Source organism: Podarcis pityusensis (genome assembly GCF_964106645.2).
Source record: "Podarcis pityusensis genome assembly, chromosome: 8".
Lineage (NCBI taxonomy): Eukaryota > Metazoa > Chordata > Lepidosauria > Squamata > Lacertidae > Podarcis > Podarcis pityusensis.
In genome coordinates, this window is record NC_138033.1 from 75,548,365 (window position 1) to 75,566,517 (window position 18,153).

At 45.6% G+C, this 18,153-nt stretch overlaps 1 protein-coding gene across 1 annotated transcript in view; it reads right to left on the reverse strand.

Moving 5' to 3' along the window:
- CASZ1 (castor zinc finger 1) overlaps positions 1 to 18,153 on the reverse strand; it is a 435,323-nt gene that overhangs the window by 372,530 nt on the left and 44,640 nt on the right. The window contains exon 3 of the mRNA XM_081015954.1: positions 13,960 to 14,056. The gene's annotated coding sequence lies outside the window, so the exon portion shown is untranslated. The remainder of the gene's footprint in view (positions 1 to 13,959; positions 14,057 to 18,153) is intronic.

Consider the following 18,153-nt stretch of genomic DNA (forward strand, 5'->3'; position numbering starts at 1 on the left):
GTCTTCTGCAGAAGGATCACCATCTTATTACCCTTAATTACAGGTGAGGTGTCAGATTAGGCACAGCAGCTGCTTTTCACCCCATGCATACCTCAAACTAATGACTTGCCCACACAAATAGCAAAAATACAGACTCACAACCGGCTAGAAAACATCCATAATACAGGCCAACCCCCATGCTGTCAGATATCACATATCTAAAGCATGAGAGGGAGAGATGCCCAAGCTCTTCTTGGAAAGCTACAGAGAGGGAGGTTCTGCACCCTCCCAGAACAGCTAGTTTGATTGCTCTTAAATTTGCTTAACTTGGATTTATTTCCCAAGTATTCTCAGCTTTTTTATATATATATACAAAAAAGCAACACATATGCAGCATCCTTGATCCACAAGCATGCACTCACCCACCAAAGAAAAGAATAGGAAGGAGGGGAGATAAATTCAGAATGAGAGGGGAGAGAAAATTAGAATGAATAGAGGAAGGCAGGAAGAAAGTGGATAAAGAAGGGGAATGAAAGTGTAAGAATATACTAATATACTATTGTTAAAAGATTTTAAAGCTCAAAAGAAAAGTATTCATTTGTATAGTCTGTTCCCACCAATCTACTCTGTTTCTTTGTGCAAAACAGTCTAGCTCCATGGGTGGTATTGAACAAAGTTGTACTCATAATAGAGTTATTGAAATTAATGGGCTTAACTGCGTTATGTTCATTACTTTGCCAGTGTGGTATAGTAGTTAAGAGTGGTGGGCTCGTAATCTGGTGAACCGAGTTCGCTTCCCCACTCCTCCACATGCAGCTGCTTGGTGACCTTGGGCTAGTCACACTTCTCTGAAGTCTCTCAGCCTCACTCACCTCACAGAGTGTTTGTTGTGAGGGAGGAAGGGAAAGGAGATTGTTAGCCGCTTTGAGACTCCTTAAGGGGAGTGAAAGGTGGGATATCAAGTCGAAACTCCTCCTCCTCCTCCTCTTCTTCTTCTTCCAAGGGGTGATCTCTGAGCAAATCTTAGTTGAATACCACCCTATATGCCCACCTGGCACCTGCTCAAAAGACATCGTTCCTACTGTGTCCAGCTGCATGTGAGAACAAAGCCTGTACCTCCCTATAGTTCTGCCCCTTGTCTTCCTTCTACCCAAGACCCTGATTGTTGCTTCCACAGTCCTTTCCCCAAGGTAGTAGTTTTAAAGTGTTCCAGCTCTGGAGAAATCTTTTCATGCTGACTTGTCAACTAGTCTCAAGGAACCCCCGCCCCGCTCACTGCATGCCCCCCCCATTAGCAACGGAACCCAAGAGAATTCAGGGAACTATTATAGGGTGAATCAACTCAGTTTGTTCAAGGCAGGACATAGGAAGTTGACTTATAACCAGGTCAGAGTATTTATTCATCTAGTGCAGCCTATTCCAGCCTCCCCCAACCTGGTGCCTTCTAGATGCTTTGGACTTCAACTCCCGTCTGCAAATACCCTGCAATCCGCACATGCTCCTTACATTAGGCTTTTGCAGCAGGCAGTAAAAGACTAAGAGACACCCACAGAGCAGCTCAATCCTTTGCTAAGAAGTAGCTCCCGTCAAGTTCCGTGGGAGCATGAGTGCATAGGACCGCAAGCTTATAACGCCTTCCTATCCATGCCTACTCAGAAGAAATCCCCACTGAGTTGCATGGGGCTTACACTCAACCAAAGGCCACATAGGGAGCTGCCTTATCAGGCCGTCTAGATCAGTATTGCCTTCACTGACTCTGGCAGCAGCTCTCCAGGGTTTCAGGCAGGGGCCTTCCTGAGCCCCAGCTACAGATGCTGGGGACTGAGCCTGGGACCTTCTGCACGCAAAGCAGATGATCTACCATTGAGCTAAGCCCCTACCTGCAGCTTTAGCTCTCACTTTCACCCACTACAGACCTTTACAGTTGTGGATAGCTGTCAGCACATGTCTCCCCTGCCCCTCTCCAACCCTACTAAACACCCCAGCACCCTCATTGTATTTAGGTATCCAGGACTGAACACCACATTGCCAGAGGATCAGAAGACAGTTAAGCACAGGGGTACTTCCGTGGATGGATTCTGGTAGCGGCTTCAGGCAAGCTGCTATTCTCACATTTTCAGCATTTGCAAAACTGGGATGGCAACACAAATGAGGGGACTACTGTGAAGCAAGGTAGGGGAAGTGTTCTGAAGTTTCAACTGGGCTGGGAGAGAAGATATAAACAGTAAGCTGTATTTCTATGCACCTGGGTATAGCTTTTGTTAAGTAGATTACAGATTAATGGCTGGGGATGGCCAAGGAAATGTCTCTCAATGGGAGCCAATGGCTACAAAATAGTTGAAGATGTCTTGGGAATGTTCTGAATGGGGAATGTTCTGTTTGGGGAAGATGACACCCCCCATATAGAGGTGTACACCATTATGGTGTGGAGTAAGTGGACATTGAGAAAAACTCCCTGCTGGAACTTGGGGTCACCCAATGAAGATGAATGTTGGAAGATTCAGGACACATGAAATAAATGCCCCTACAGAATTTACTTCGCACAAGATGGCCATCCACTTGGGCAGTTTTAAAAGAGGTGATGACAAATTCATGAATGATACAATGGCCACTACTCATTAAGGCTATTTTCTGTCTCCATTTTCAGAAGCAGTGCTTGTTGCTGCGAATCCCATGTAGCATTCAAGTCCTACTTGTAGGCTTCCAATGGACATCTGACAGGTCTTTTGTTATGTGTGTATGAGAGAGAACCATAGAATTGTAGAGTTGGAAGGGTCCCCTAGGGTCATCTAGTCGAACCCCCTGCTATGCAGGAATAAGAGAGAGCTAACAAGAGAACTTGAGTTGAAACAGAGACACACAGAGCTATCTCACATCAGATTTCCAGAGAGAGGCATCAAGTACCTTTCTTAGGGGATCTGATGGGGAGTAGCAGAACCCAGTCCTCCTAAGGAGCACTATGTTGGTTGTCTCCACCTATGATCAGCTTACGTATTTGTGTTGTTGTTTTAGTCGTTTAGTCGTGTCCGACTCTTCGTGACCCCATGGACCAGAACACGCCAGGGACTTCTGTTATATGCCTGTTGTCTTTGTCCATGGAGTTTTCTTGGCAGGTATACTGGAGTGGCTTGCCGGTTCCTGCTCCAGGTGGATCATGTTTGGTCAAAACTCTCCACTATGACCTGTCCATCTTGGGTGGCCCTGCACGGCATAGCTCATAGCTTCTCTGAGTTATTCAAGCCCCTTTGCCACGACAAGGCAGTGATCCATGAAGGGGTACGTATTTGTAAATAAATATAAAAATGCAAAAGGAAAAGGCCACTGTTAAGTCTCCAGTGACCTGTCTTTCCAATGCAAGCCAAACCCAGGTAAGAACTACTCCTCGAACTCACACTGCTTAAGGGAGTAGGGAGTGTGTAACCGTATTATAAGTTTTGGGTCCCCGTTTTTAATCATCACATGCGATGAAAGTTTTTAAATGCAGCCATCTGCTTTAGCTGCCAAGGTAAGCTCAGAATATGGTGGCGGCTCTGTTGAGAGAAGCGTCCGCACACCCCTGTCTCATTTAAAGTCCACCAGAGTCATCTGCTCCAAGACGGTGACTTTCAACAAGAGCGGAGCTGGAGTGCCAGGATCAGTTAAGGCCCTTTGAAAAACCTCGTGCCTGTATGGCTAGCCCCACTGACTGCTGACATCAGCTTGACTTTATCACCTTCTTTAAAGATGAGTATTTTATTCATAAGGCTACGCCTCCCTGAATCCAATCAAGTTTTCACATCAATTAGGCAGACTGACATCAGGTTTAACAATGTTTCCCTGTTCGAGGATTGCCAAATCTAAGTGTCTGCAAGTCATGAGACCTGGGCCATTCCACCACAGTGGTGTGAGATGTACCAACTGTGAGAGAGAGACAGTAAAACTGCTGGTTTGTGGAGGGAGATTGCCTTAGTTAAAATTTTATTTCGACTAAGGGCTGGGGATGAAAAAGAAATAAACACGAGATATTAAGTATTAGGGTGACTTAGGTGCAGTGATACTGGTGTTTATTGCAGGTGCCTAATCATTAGAGAAACATGCACAACCTGTTTGCCCAGAGATCATAGCAGGTCAGGAAAAAATGATGCATAGTATTGTGGGCAATGATGTCTCTGCCATGCAGCCTTCGTAAGTTACTGGGAGGTTTCATAGAATCATAGAATTTTAGACTTGAAAGGGAACCCAAGGGTCATTATTCTAACCCCCTGCAAAGCAGGAATCTCTACTAAAGCATCCATGACAGATGGCCATCCAACCTTTGCTTTAAAACCTCGAAGGAAGGAGAGTCTACCACCTCCCAAGGGAGTATGTTCTACTCAAAACAGCTCTGACCATCAGAAAATTGGCTGCAACACAATTATTTTTATACATTCACACATGAGGGAAAATAACATTACAGTAGCAGCTACTTCTACTGCAAGACCCAGCATCAGATCAAAGGACATGGGGAGCCCATTTTGGGAAATGTCTGAAACTGAAACCCCCAACCTTCCCCAGACCCATACACCAGGGGCAGGCAACCTAAGGCCCGGGGGCCAGATGAGGCCCAATTGCCTTCTCAATCCGGCCCGTGGACAGTCCGGGAATCTGCGTGTTTTTACATGAGTAGAATGTGTGCTTTTATTTAAAGCGCATCTCTGGGTTATTTGTGGGGCATAGGAATTCATTAATTTTTATTTCCCCCCCAAAATATACTCCGGCCCACCACATGGTCTGAGGGACAGTGGACTGGCCCACGGCTGAAAAAGGTTGCTGACCCCCACCATACACTATGCTTTCTCATTTGCTCTTAGTCAGATACAAGCAAACACACATGGGTCCATCTCTCCTCATTCAGGTCGGTCTGCAAACCTGTTGATATTCCTCCAGTTTGTGAAATTTGTTTTATTCTGCGATAAACATGTTCCCACTGTGGGGAGTTTTGAAGAAGCAAGGAGAAAGTAGGAGCCCATCCTGTGCATCGGGAAATAGTTAAATCCCAGCAACGGGTCCCTATTTTTCCAGAGCCCCCGTTTGTAGATCACTCAGCATAATGGCTAATTCAGCATCACCACCACTCCTCCACAGAAAACCCCACTCCCTTGTGTGCCTCTTTCTCTGGGGTGGGGTGGGGGAAACAGGGACCAATATGCACCCATGGCTTCTAGTCAGATCAATGTAGCACCTTTCAGTGTTCATTTGACCCAAGGAGCAGGCAACTAAGCCGCTCCTTAAGGCTGTCTCCTTGCAACACCAGAGGGGCCTCTTGGCTTATTGTTTTAAAGGCTGTCCAGAGGCTGTTTAGGTGAATCAGCGCATTTCTTGCGAACATTCCCAGAGGATCTTTCCACATGCGCCACAATCTATTTAGAAGTTGGCAAATGCTAATGCTCTGGGAGGTCCCAGAAGGACAGTCTTTGTACCACCTCTTCCAGCAAGAGAGAAACCGTCTAGCACACCGCTGTCTACCTAGCAGAGCCAAGTTGCATGAGCACGCACAAGCACCACGTCATGCTATGCAATGTGCAATCGCATGGACACATAACTTCGTTTCAAGGCACACAAGGGAAAGCACAGAGAGAGAGGGAGAGGTGTTGGGGCCCTTTGGAAAGCATACCTTTCTGGCTTTGAAACCCAACAAACCCAGATGCATCCCTGGCAGACTGCAGTTACTCAGTCATGATCCATGCACTCTGCACATCCTCAGAAAGATGCTTTCTCTCCAGGCACCTAAACACTTGATGTCAGAACATGAGGAAAGGAGATAATTTTTCCAGAGGTGGTCTAGGGTCTTTGGGACTAGCTGGGCTGCAAGTGCAAGAAGAGTGAATAGGCTGTTTGCTGTGCAATGGGCAGAGGTGGGTGGGACAGGCTATTAACCTGCATAGGGTTCTGAGGTAGGGGTGTGGTGCACATTAGATCATTTGCGGTGGATGAATGGCGCAAATCATTTTATGAGCACATAGGGTTGAAGCAACACCCCTTTCTTTAAAAGCAATGTTCAGCTGAACTTCTTTCCTCACTGCCCACCCTGAAATCCCTCCACCTCTGACTCCCAATTTTATATGCGCCAGTACTGCCCTTAAACTCAGAGATGAAACAGCCCAGAAATTAGTATTGCGTATTCCTTTTCTGCTGGAGCCAAATGCGGGTGAAAAAGAGCTTGTTTTGATATTTGCAGGAGCAAATTAATTTGGGCCTTCAGATAAGATCTCAGACACACCCCGATGACACTTACACCCCCAGCCACAGAGGCTGATAACATCATCGGCTGCCTTTGCTGCTGCTGCCTTTTTCGCCCGTTTCTAGGGTTATGAAATACATATTTTGTATAGCTGGCTAATGCCAAAGTTTCAAAATCCATGTAATTAAGATTAATTTAAGAGCTGCATTGGATCATCTTGTGGCATCCACCCATTAATTAAAGAAACACTTTGAATTTCAGGTGCCTGCCTTAATATTTCACTCCGTGCTGGCACAGCCAAAGTGAACAGCCAAGGAAATAAAAAATGCCCAGGTGCACAAAGCAGGGAGTGATCGGTAAAGAGGAGGCTCTGTACTCCTGGGAGACAAGTGCCCTCTTCTGGACAGCATCTCATGATGGGGGAAGAGAACTATTCACACACACAGGCCTGTCTCTGTCTATCTACTGGTTATGGAGGAAGCCCAACTAGGGACTATAATATGCTGGTTATACAGAAAATTAACTGCAGGTTTGGCAGGCCTGAGGGAAGCCTGTTTTTTTTTTTCCCCCTTATCAGGCTAAGACATGGGGCTTTGTTGTGGTCCAGCCTCAGTCAATGAAGCAGGAGATTCATCAGCCACTGAGGATTTTCAAGTGCAGCGCATCAAAGAAACCACTGTTTCCCAGGAATAAACTGGGATTGTCAGACAGCCTGGGCTCTTGTCCTAACAGTCCGTTGACCAAATCAGAAGAAACACAAATTCCATCTGAGCCATGTTTGTTGTAGGAGCAAAGGCAGATTACAGGGTGTCAGATTCCACTGTAACTCTCTACGAAAGCTTTCCTTTCTAAAAAATAAAAGCACTCAGCGTATGCTCATGGGAAGACTAGCCTTGTGGCTTTATGTATTCATAGGGATGCAGGAGGATGCCTTGTACTGTATTACAGCATTACTTCGTCTAACTCAGTAGTGACCACACGGGCAGGCAGCAGCTCTCCGGGGTTTCAGATGGGAAACATTCCTAGCATCTACCTGGAAATGCTAGGGATTGAACCCTGGGGTCTTCTGCATGCAAGGCACCATGACAGTGATGTATTGGTTTTTGGTCACCCCAGGAACAGGGGTTTTTGTAGTGGTTGCCATAGATGAGATTCAGCTCAGATTCTTTTGGATTGAAGAACATTACAGGCAGATGCCCTACTACTGACCTACAGCCCTTTCCTAAAAATAAGGCAAGAGCCTAGTTCTTTTGGCTCTGAATAAAGGGCTGATTTAAATAAAGATCAGATCCAGAGTCAGACCCAGTGGCACCGCGTCCCTTTTCACTGCTTGAGGTAAAACAGAAAGTGCCACCATGCCCTGCCCTGCTGCCACTGCTTCTCTGCCTGCCTTGTCGCCTCCACCACCGGGACAGAAGCAGCGCCATCATCGGCACGAATTTCAGGTAAGATTTTGCCCAATTTGGAAGAGATCTCACTCAAATTGTACGAGACCTTGCATGCTCCACATCTTGCACATTTTTGGCCGTGATTTCAGCTGAAATTGATGATGGTTCTGTGCTGGAAGTGGAGTCAGTGGGACAGGGAGGGGCTGCTGCCTTGAGAGCTTCTGCTGCCTGAGGCAGCCGCTTCAGTCTGCCTAATGGCTGAGCCAGTTCCGGTCAGACCATTGGTCCACAGAGCTGACACTGACTGGCAGGAGCTCACTGAGGTTTCAGGCAGGGGACATTCCCAGCCCTACATAGAGATGCCAGGGTTGAACCTGGGGCCTTCTGCATGCTCTGCCACTAAGCTACAGCCCTTCCCCTCAAAAATGTTCATTTCCCTTGGGAAAATGTAATAGGCCGCAAGACAACGTATGCATGAAAAAGCCACAAAAAGCCACATGTGTGTGGCTCAAGATGGGCAGACATATGGCAGGGGAGAATGAAAGCATTTTCCCTCCCTCCACTAGCTGAAATGGTACAAAAGTGTCAAAAATCTTTTTCCAGCTTGTGTGTGTGCCTTTTGGATTTTGCAGCTACTTGGGGCTATTTGTTCTATGTATTTTTTATCATCTGTTCTACTCTCGCTGGAAGAGGGAAAAATACACAAGTTCTACATACAGTAGAACCTCTACTTACAACCGCCTCTACTTGGGCCCGATCCAAGTTGCGACCACGACAAACCCGAAAGTAAATACCGGGTTTACCGCAATTCACACACGTGCAGAAGCGGCTTCTGCCGTTTGCACATGCGCAGAACGGTGCTGCCGCCGAATGTGCCTGCAAACAACGGCGCTTTTACCAGCGACCTGGATTGACTTACAGACGGACCTCCGGAATTGATTACGTCCGTAAGTAGAGGTTCCACCGTAGTTGAAGGTGCCATCTTTCTGTGCTCCGTTTCCTGTCATGCCACCGGACAAGTATTCTATGTAAATTCCCATATCCTTTTTTCATTGCCCCCTGCTGGCTGTGAGAGGAACTAGAGCATTGCACCCTCTCCCCCCGCCACCCCAACACACACATTATGCTCCTTGGTGTTCTCCTTCTTTCTCATTGAGGCCGTTCACACATTACAAAAGCTTTGTATGGAAAGCATTTTCACACAGGCACAAGCTCACCACAGGCAGACCACCACATGCACACTGCATAGAGTGAAATATGGGAACGTGCAACTGTCACGTGTTCAGGTCTACCTGAGGGCGGTAAGCTAGCTGACTTGAAAGCATTCTCAGATTTGTAAATAGCCCAGGATTAGCAATGTAAATGTATCCAGGTTTTTATGTTCAGCTTGCTCAATGCTGGGAGTGAAATTATGATCCTCTTCCCATTCTGCCTGATGAAGCGTTCGGCGAAACCGAATGCTTGCTTTCTCCGGCACTAACCCAACCAAATGTATAATTTTCCTTGTCTTGCACTTCCACTCATACTCTTCCTGCCAAGTACCAACTTTTCCTGTTCTGACCCATGCAGTCCACGAGGCAGTCCACAAATGACCCCAAAGCTAGACTGGACCGCAAACCTCTTCTTCCCCCTTCTGCTCAGTGTTGCTGAGGAACCTACACTTGCTCTGCACTGTAAATCTGAAGTAGCAACAGAACAGTTTTCACCTTGGCACCTTGAAGTGCACCTGGATTTTAAAATATGCCACAGGCCTCTGCAGCAGAGGCGGAATTTGGTAAACTTTGATAATATGGTGTCCTGAGCGAGGCGAAAATTTGGCACACCCAAATGGATCTTCTCAATTATGGATCTTCTAAATTTTAAACTCCCTCAGCTCAACACCCTGTGCGGGGTAACAGCCTGTACCTCCCTGAATCTCACACTGTCTGTGGTGGTCCTGCTACTTCTCTGTTTGTTAGACTTTGCCAACCTCTGAAGTTGTTGAACGGACAACTGCTGAGCAGGCAGTCCATGGCAGCCTCCTGAGCCTCCTCAGCATTTCAGCATTTCAGGGGGTCATCTGTGTCACTTGTCCCTAAATCCTGCCCTGGCTTGGTACATATGAAGCTATTGTGCTCTGCAGTGCAGCAAGGCAAGACCCAACCAAAATGGGACAGGGCTCAAAGGGGGAACAGAGCTCTGAAGCTGTTCCAGCAAGGAACAAGCTGGAACTGAGTCCATGCATAGCAGCAGTTCCAGGCATAGCCTAGTTGTTAGCCCCACCTGTGCTGCAAAAGAGGCTGTTCTACTTGGAGAGCCTAGCCTCTTTCAGTAGTCTTCTACTGTGATGGCATACCCTCCAACATTTTTATCCCCCAAATCGGGCTGCCTTCCGTTCGGTTGCTCTGGTGCTCATCAGCGGGTTTGTGCTGGTGCACTCACTCACACCAGAGTCCCGGACCAAAAAATCGGACTTTCCAGGATGCAAACAGAAGCTAGGATTGTCTTCTGTGATTCTGGGAAATCTTTCTTAAAATGGGACAGTAGAGAGGTATGTGATGGAGCAGGAGAGACTCAGCTCTTCCTGGATCTTCGGTAGTGGAGCTTTCTGAGTTAGGGGTGCCACTGCCCTCCCTGCTTTTCTTTCAGAGTCCTCACCCACATTTCCTGAAGATGAGGAACCCAACCCAGCCATTATGGAAACTGTCTTAGATTAAGTCAGGTCACTTGTTCATGGATCCCAAGACTGTTTCTACTGACTAGTAGTGGTCTTCAGGACCTGAGGCCCAGCCTTCCTCAGACACTCTTGGATCCCAGTCTTAGCCTTCCACCAACGCAAGAGAAAGGTCAGAGACTAATCTTTCTGTGCCCAAGTAGGTGCTTAGCCACATAGCTCTAAATCTTCTACCACCACACATTTGAAGCACCTGCGTCCTGGGTGATCCCCACAGACCCAGCCTTCTCCACCGCCATTTTCAAAGCAAAATGCCTCCATTAGGCGCACCTCTTCACCTAAATCTGGGGTGTGGTGCTGGAGCTTTCCCCTTCTTCCCGAGGTGTCAGTGTAGCTCTACATGTGTTCTCATTCTTGGGGAAAATGTTCATGATTATTTCATTTTGTGGCGGTAATGGAAAATACATTTTAGTGCTTGTGTTCCACATTTGCAATTCATGTTCCCATACATGATTACATTAAGTCTGTGTTCTGTCATTTTTGATGAATGTAGCTTGTTTTCCGTAAAAAACAGACCCTGGGATGGAAAGTGACAGAAGTGAAGCTGTAACAAAGGATGATCAATTTTTCATAGCCACGCCACCATAGGCAAGAGGAAGTCCCTTGGAACCTCAAGGGCGGCTTAGGGAGGGGGGTAAAGGGAACTCCAGTCACACAGAGAAGTGTGACCCCACAGCTATCCACTGCAGTGGTGGAAGGACAATAATGGGGTGGCGAGGGCTGATGGTGACGCCCTTTCTTCACCGGAGGTTGACAAACTGCCTTTTCATTATCAGCTCACTGGTTCAAATGTCACTCCTGTGAGTGGATTTTGCATTATCCGATTGACCTTGGCTCTGGGGAGAGAGGCGCTAAGCGCAGTGGTGGGGCATGTGTTTGGCATGTGGAAAATCTTCTGGTTCAGTCATTGGCATCTCACTGCACAGGATACTGTGTAGCATTAGCTGGGAAAAGCCTTGCTCAGATCCTTGGAGAGCCACTGTCCAGTGACGAGAGCAAGTAGGACTGGGCTGGAGCGATCATCAGCATCACTAAGGGTCAGAGTCTGCATACAGGCTGCATACACACTATTTAAAAGACATTTTAAGTATGCAACCCCCCCCCCCCGAATCCTGGGAACTGTAGTTTACCCCTCTCATAGCAACAATTCTTAGCACCCTTACAAACTACAGATCCCATAATTCTTGGGGGGGGGGGAGTCATGTGCTTTGAAGGTATGGTGTGTATGCAGTTTAAAGGCCAGAACTTTAATTTAAATCAGTTTTTGCTTAAAATCAGTCGGTACTGGGAATGCACTAGTGTAACCTACATCAACGAGAAGGAATATATGAATGACAAAGTATTCTTCCCTGTTTTCTAATCTGCATTAACCAGTGCACAAGCAACATAACATGTGAGGGCTGACGCAAGATTTGTTGCAGGCAAAAGTTTTAAATATTTCCTAATGCACATCACCCTCCCGGCAGTACACACATGTGGTTGGATTGAACTACGTCCAACTCAGAGTGGACCCACCGAAATTCATGCACCAAAGTTAATCACTTTGATTAACGTCATTGTGTCTACTCTGTGTAGGCCATGGACTTTCCTAAAACACAAATCTCTATGCTGCCCTTGCTGTGACAAAGCACACTATTAAAATTGCTCTGTGCTATCACCTGAAGTATCCAGAGTTCCAGGACATAACCCCCAAATCATTACAAAACAGAACCTGAGAGGCTTGACTTACCTGAGATCTATTTCTCAAATGATTTGCCAGATAAAATAAGTAATAACAAATGTCCTTTGCCATCTGTTGTAAGGAGGCAAGGGAAGAGACCACACACACCTCCTTGGGACAGCTGAAAGGCACCACCACAGAGAAGGCTCAAAAACTGCTGCTTGTCAGGTGAGAGGATATCACTACATTTTGGAAAGTCACCAAGGATTTGGGACTGGGGAAAGCTGATGCAGAGATATGTGCTATATTGAAATAAATTAAATAAAGCTTTCAGCTAGCATGGGACCTGTGAAAATGTGGGCAGCGTCTGCAGGTTGTTTCCATATAGGATCTCTCATGCAGGGCCAGCCCTATCATGAGGTAGAGTGAGGCAGCCAACTTGCAGAGCAGATTGCATGCATCATTAAAGGGTATCCAATTGCAAGTCACACCATTCTCCCCACCCCTTTTCCCTTGTGCAAAGCTTGTCACATTAGGTGAGTTGATTGGTTTTAATCTTGGTGCTTTATATATCTCTGGCTTTGAGAAGAATATTACTGATATTGCTCTTTTTAATTATGTTGTTATAAATTGTATTAAGAACATAAGCCAAGCCTGGTGGATTAGGCCAGGGGCCTAAATAGTCCAGCATCCTGCTCTCACTGTGGCCAATCCGATGTCTGTGGGAAGCCCACAAGCAGGACCTGGGCACCAGAGCCCTCTCCACACTGCCTCCGACACTGGAGGCATTTTATTATATTACTTGAATTTGGATTTTAACTTTGCAGGCCCTTTTGCCCCAAAGGCGACATAAAAATAATGATAAAACAGTTGTCCCAGATACATGCTGGCTAATTTTTGATGGTAAAGAAAAGACACTGTGCATGCTCAGAGGCACTATCTTCTTTTGCTATGAGCTGAAATACCATTGCAATTTTCCTCTACCAAGGACCACTTTGTGTATGTATGTGTATTCGTGCACATACCAAAGTTTGCATGTGTATCTGTGTGTGCACTGGACAGGGTGAAACAACAACAACAACAACAAAACAACAACTTATTCATATGCCACCCATTTGACTGGGTTGACTGGGTGGCTTCCAGCAAATTATAAAACCACGGTAAGACATCACACATTAAAAACTTCCCTATACATGGCTGCCTTCAGATGTCTTCTAAAAGTCTTTATCTCCTTGACATCTGACGGGAGGATGTTCCACAGGATGGGCGCAACTGAACCCACCGTGGTGGTAGGAACTGCCTTGTCTTCCTGGCTTCGGGATTGTCACTTGCTCTGCCCCTGAATTTGATCTAGGGAAGAGCGCTTCTGGATGCGGATTACTTTTTACCCAGGACAAAAGAGCCAGATCCTTTGATTTGACATTGACTTTAAGAATGGTAACTTTAAAAAAACCTGTGCTTGAGCTCACTTGTCCCTCCTCCCTCCCATCCCGAGGAATCTCTTAAGAACTGATTTTCTTGGTAAGTTGCTCTGAGAGCTTTATTGGCACTCAGAGGGGAGGGTATAAATGAAGTAAGTAGGCAAAGTAAGTAAGCAAGCAAGTAAATATCAGACTCTAAAATTACACATGTCTTGAGCCAAACTCTGAATGACACATGTGCATTGAAATTGCCATTTTTCTTAATGAAGGACAGGGAAGATGATGGCAAGCTTTTCCTAATTGCCATGCCCATGTTTCCTGCCGGAAAACACAGTTCTTTATACTGATGCGTAAGTGTGTGCATTTTGCCCTGTGCGTTCAAACCCAAGTGAGGAGTTGTCCCTCAGAGACCCAACTAGCTTACATGCTGCAGAAGGCCAGATACATAAATGCAGATCAGTCTCATTTTCATTTATAGAGTTATCTTTCTTGTTAGCCACCCCCAACCCTTTTTGGTCTCTTCTATTAGCTTTAAGACATGCGGAAACAAATATATAAATGAAGCTCATACTGAGATTTGAAAATAATAGAGATTTTACCTATGCAATGCCGATACTTGTATGTAAGACGTGACATGGCTCAGTCAGGGGATAATGGTGGTGATGTTTCTGACACGAGATATCAGCTCTGTTAAACCTGTATGAAAACCATAAAAATAACAATGAAAGAGACTGGCTTGTAAGAAAAAATATTAGGAAATTATAACGAGGAGTGGAAATATGAGCATCAGATATAAGTGGGATTTAAGATACTGATGGATGGCTGAGGAAAGGCCACATTTGTAGGTAAAGGTAAAGGACCCCTAGATGGCTGAGTCCAGCCGAAAGCCGCACTATGGAGTGTGGCACGTTTGTCCACAGACAGCTTTCCATGTCATGTGGCCAGCATGACTAAACCACTTCTGGCGCAACGGAACACCGTGACGGAAGCCAGAGCACATGAAACGCCATTTATTTTCCCACTGCAGCATACCTATTTATCTACTTGCACTGGTTTGCTTTCGAACTGCTAAGTTGGCAGAAGCTGGGACAAAGCAATGGGAGCTCACCACCATCAAGAGGATTCAAACCATCGACCTTTCAATTGGCAAGCCCAAGAGGCTCAGTGGTTTAGACCACAGTGCCACCCGTGTCCCTTCACCACATCTGTATCACCCCCCCCAAGAAGTTCAAGGTTGCATACAGAGGATCCAACTATTGCCCATCTGTCCCAGTATCTACTCTAACTGGCAGAAGCACTGTTGAGAGCTGGACCTACTGCAACACACCAGAGTTTCAGATGCCAGGTACTTGAGATCTCTTGCAAAGCAGGTGCTCTGCCACTTGCTGGTAGCTATCGCGTAACAGTTACATAATTACATTCGCAGGCAGCGAAACAATGTTGAGGTGGTTCTTTTCATTTTTGCAAAAGCTGAACTGCAGCAGACCAGAAACAGTGCTGCCCATGACATATTTGGAGTGGACTAAAAAACAACGATATAGAACAGAGCGCAAGAGGAAGGCCATGTGCCAAATTTTACCATCGCACAGGACACCGCTGAAATTTGAGAGCCCAAAGTCTGCCGCTGCCTATGGACAAGCATGCCAGAGTCTGGTCAAGAAACATTCTTCTCCAAGCTTTCTTCAGTGTCTATTTGATAAAGACTAACGTCGCTTTTAAAGTAAATATTAAAGCGGACAACACTCTCCACTTGCTTTGCATTGAGTCGTTCTTTCCCTTTTTATTTCTCCCCCCGCTCCCCAAAATGTGAGTGAGTCAGCTTTTGCCTCTTCCCCCAGCAGCCTCTGGCTCTAATTCAGTTTAAGGACTGTGACCTTTGACTCCTTTTTACTATACTAACCTGGCTAAGAGAACACTTAGTGATTTATCCATGATCTACAGGGAGAGAATCTGGATGGGGCAAAGTAGGGGAGGAGGATGAGAGTGAGAGATAGTGAGGGGTTGGGGAGGGGGGAAGGAAGGGAAACAAACTTTCACATAAAATTATGGTATATGGATAATTGAGAAGTTTAAAAACATGAATCTAATTGTGCTGTCCCTGGAGGAGCCGATATTGAGCCCTCCTATAAAAGGCTTGGAGTTACCCAATGGTGATTTATTGCTAAATCCTAGTATTTTTCAATACATTATAGTTTTTAAATTGTGTTTAAATTGAGTGTAGAAGAGCAGAGGCCATTAGGAGATGCAGAAATGATGATTATATTTAAATATTCATGCACGCAGTACCTTATTATTGAATCTGAACACTAACAAAATCAATATTAAGTGCGGTTTGACATGAATTTATTTATGAATTTCGACTCTCTAAGTACTGTATTTTTTCACTCAAAAAATGGTGGGTATAATGTAGTAATGATATCAAAACAGAGTGTCAGAGAGCATTAGCCGAGGAGGTTATAAACCTCCGTATTACGGGGCCCCGTGCCGCCCTCAAAAGTGCTTAGTGCACAAAACCAAAATGCTTTTTTTTATTTATTTGAAACACATAAACACACACACACACACAGAGAGAGAGAGAGAGAGAGAGAGAGAGAGAGAGAGAAATAGGAAGGAAATTATTGGTTGGAAATTGCACTGCAGAGGTTTTTCTTTGCTCTCAGGGCTAGCACGAAGAGGGGGGCAGGCTGTTCACCATATAAATTTGGATAAGGTGATGATCTGGATGGAGCAGCAGAGTGGGGGGGGGTTTAGATGTGATGGGGGGCAGGAACAGAATAGGGACTCAAGCTGTCAAAGAAAACTTCAGTGATAAGCCCAGCCTGGCCATGGGCACAAGACTGCCAGCTGTTTCTGGATGGGAAACGGTCCTTTCTGAATCCAGTTTGCCCATGACTAGCAGTTCATTGCCAAGAAGAGCAACATCAGGATGGTCTGGGCTTTTGCTGATTTTTTGGGAGGCGGCTTTACACTATTTTTTTAAATATTATTTGTACAGAGGCTTCTTTTTAAAGCATTACAATGGTACCTCGGGTTGCAGACGCTTCAGGTTACAGACTCTGCTAACCCAGAAATAGTACCTCGGGTTAAGAACTTTGCTTCAGGATAAGAACAGAAATTGTGCAGCGGTGGCGCGGTGGCAGCAGGAGGCCCCATTAGCTAAAGTACCTCAGGTTAAGAACAGTTTCAGGTTAAGAACGGACCTCCAGAACGAATTAAGTTCTTAACCCGAGGTACCACTGTACATACTTTATTAGTTTTTGTGTAGCTGGTTTGAGGCCCCAATAACTGACACCTGTCATAACATGAACTTCCCTGGGGCGTCAAGGGTTATTATCCAAGGCCCTTCTTTGAGTGTCCCCCCAAGAGAGATTTGGAGGATGGTGGCAAGCTTTCCAATTGTGCCCTCCATCCATCCACAGAAAGCTCCCCTCAAGTGCTGACAAGAAGAGCTTTTCAGGGGTAGCTGAGCAAGGAGCAGAAGTTCAGCAGGTGTAGCTTCACTCATCACTGTGTTTCCAAATCAGGAAAAGTGGCTCATGTTGAATTTCTACTTGCTACTCAGCAGTTAAAGTCGCAGAAACTATGCCTTCGGTTTGACCAGCATGCAATTCTTATTTATTTAATATACATCTACACAGCTGTTCGAGAATAACATTCTTTCCAAGGCAGTTCATATAAAATGCAGCCAATAACATTTAAAAACATCATATTATTAAAACTAGTAATCCAGAATAAAACAACCACCAAAAGCAGGCTGCACAATCAGATCCCTAGTCGCTAATAGTTTCTGGAGGCCGAGGTTTATAAACCTGTTTTAAAATATTCAGGGATGGGGCCTGAATATCATGTGGGACCATTTCTCACAATTGTGAGGCCATTACTGAAAAAAGCCTTGACCCGTGTGCCAGCCTAACCTTTGCTAGTGGGCATCTCAACAAGACTTTAGACTGCTCTTAAGGCACAGGCAGAAAAGGGTGCTTCTCGGCAGGAGCATGCCCAGTGATGGCTGTGCCAAAACAGATAGCAGAACAAAGATGGTTCAAATATGAGTCACATACAGGCATGATGGTTTGGCACTTGCAATCAAAGCTGGTTCTGTGCCACAGTTGTTGTGCTGAAACGGCTGGCCCATTTGGACCAGAGCGAACATTAGTCTGCACAGGCGCTGACATAGTTCCTGAGTGAATGAATTGTAGGTGCCAGGACCATTTCCACCCCTATTCCCCCAGAATAGTCCTTTGAATCCTGACACAGTTTCCTGTGTTTTCCTCCAGTTGGCACTTAAACTTTTGATGATGGCTACTAAAATGTTGATTCTAGCATCTAGGACAGTGGTTCTCAAACTTTTTTCTCTAGGCCACATTTTCAGAATAAAAATTTCCCTCGCACCACAACAATTTTTTTATTTATACGAGATAGGTTGGAAAACAGAAAGAAACAACTCCTGGCAGGGCCTGATTTTGAAAAGATATCTATTCCTATTCTGCAAGTTAAATAAAATTATCTTGATACTATACTACAATGAAATGCTTAAATGTTTCTTTGATTGTCTTTGAATCTTCCTGCCACACTTGCCGCCCTCTCCTGCCCCACCAATGTGGAGCACCACATCCTTTGAGGACCACTGATCTAGGCAATTGAAAAAGGTCCTAGGTCAGCTCTGCCTCCTGCCAAATGAAACAATTTTGGAAGTTTTAGCTTCCACACAGACACTGATACTCAACAAAGCTGCAAATCTTCCAAGTGCGGCTGCTTGAAACCAAATTGCTGCTCAAATGCATCTTTTCTCTTGC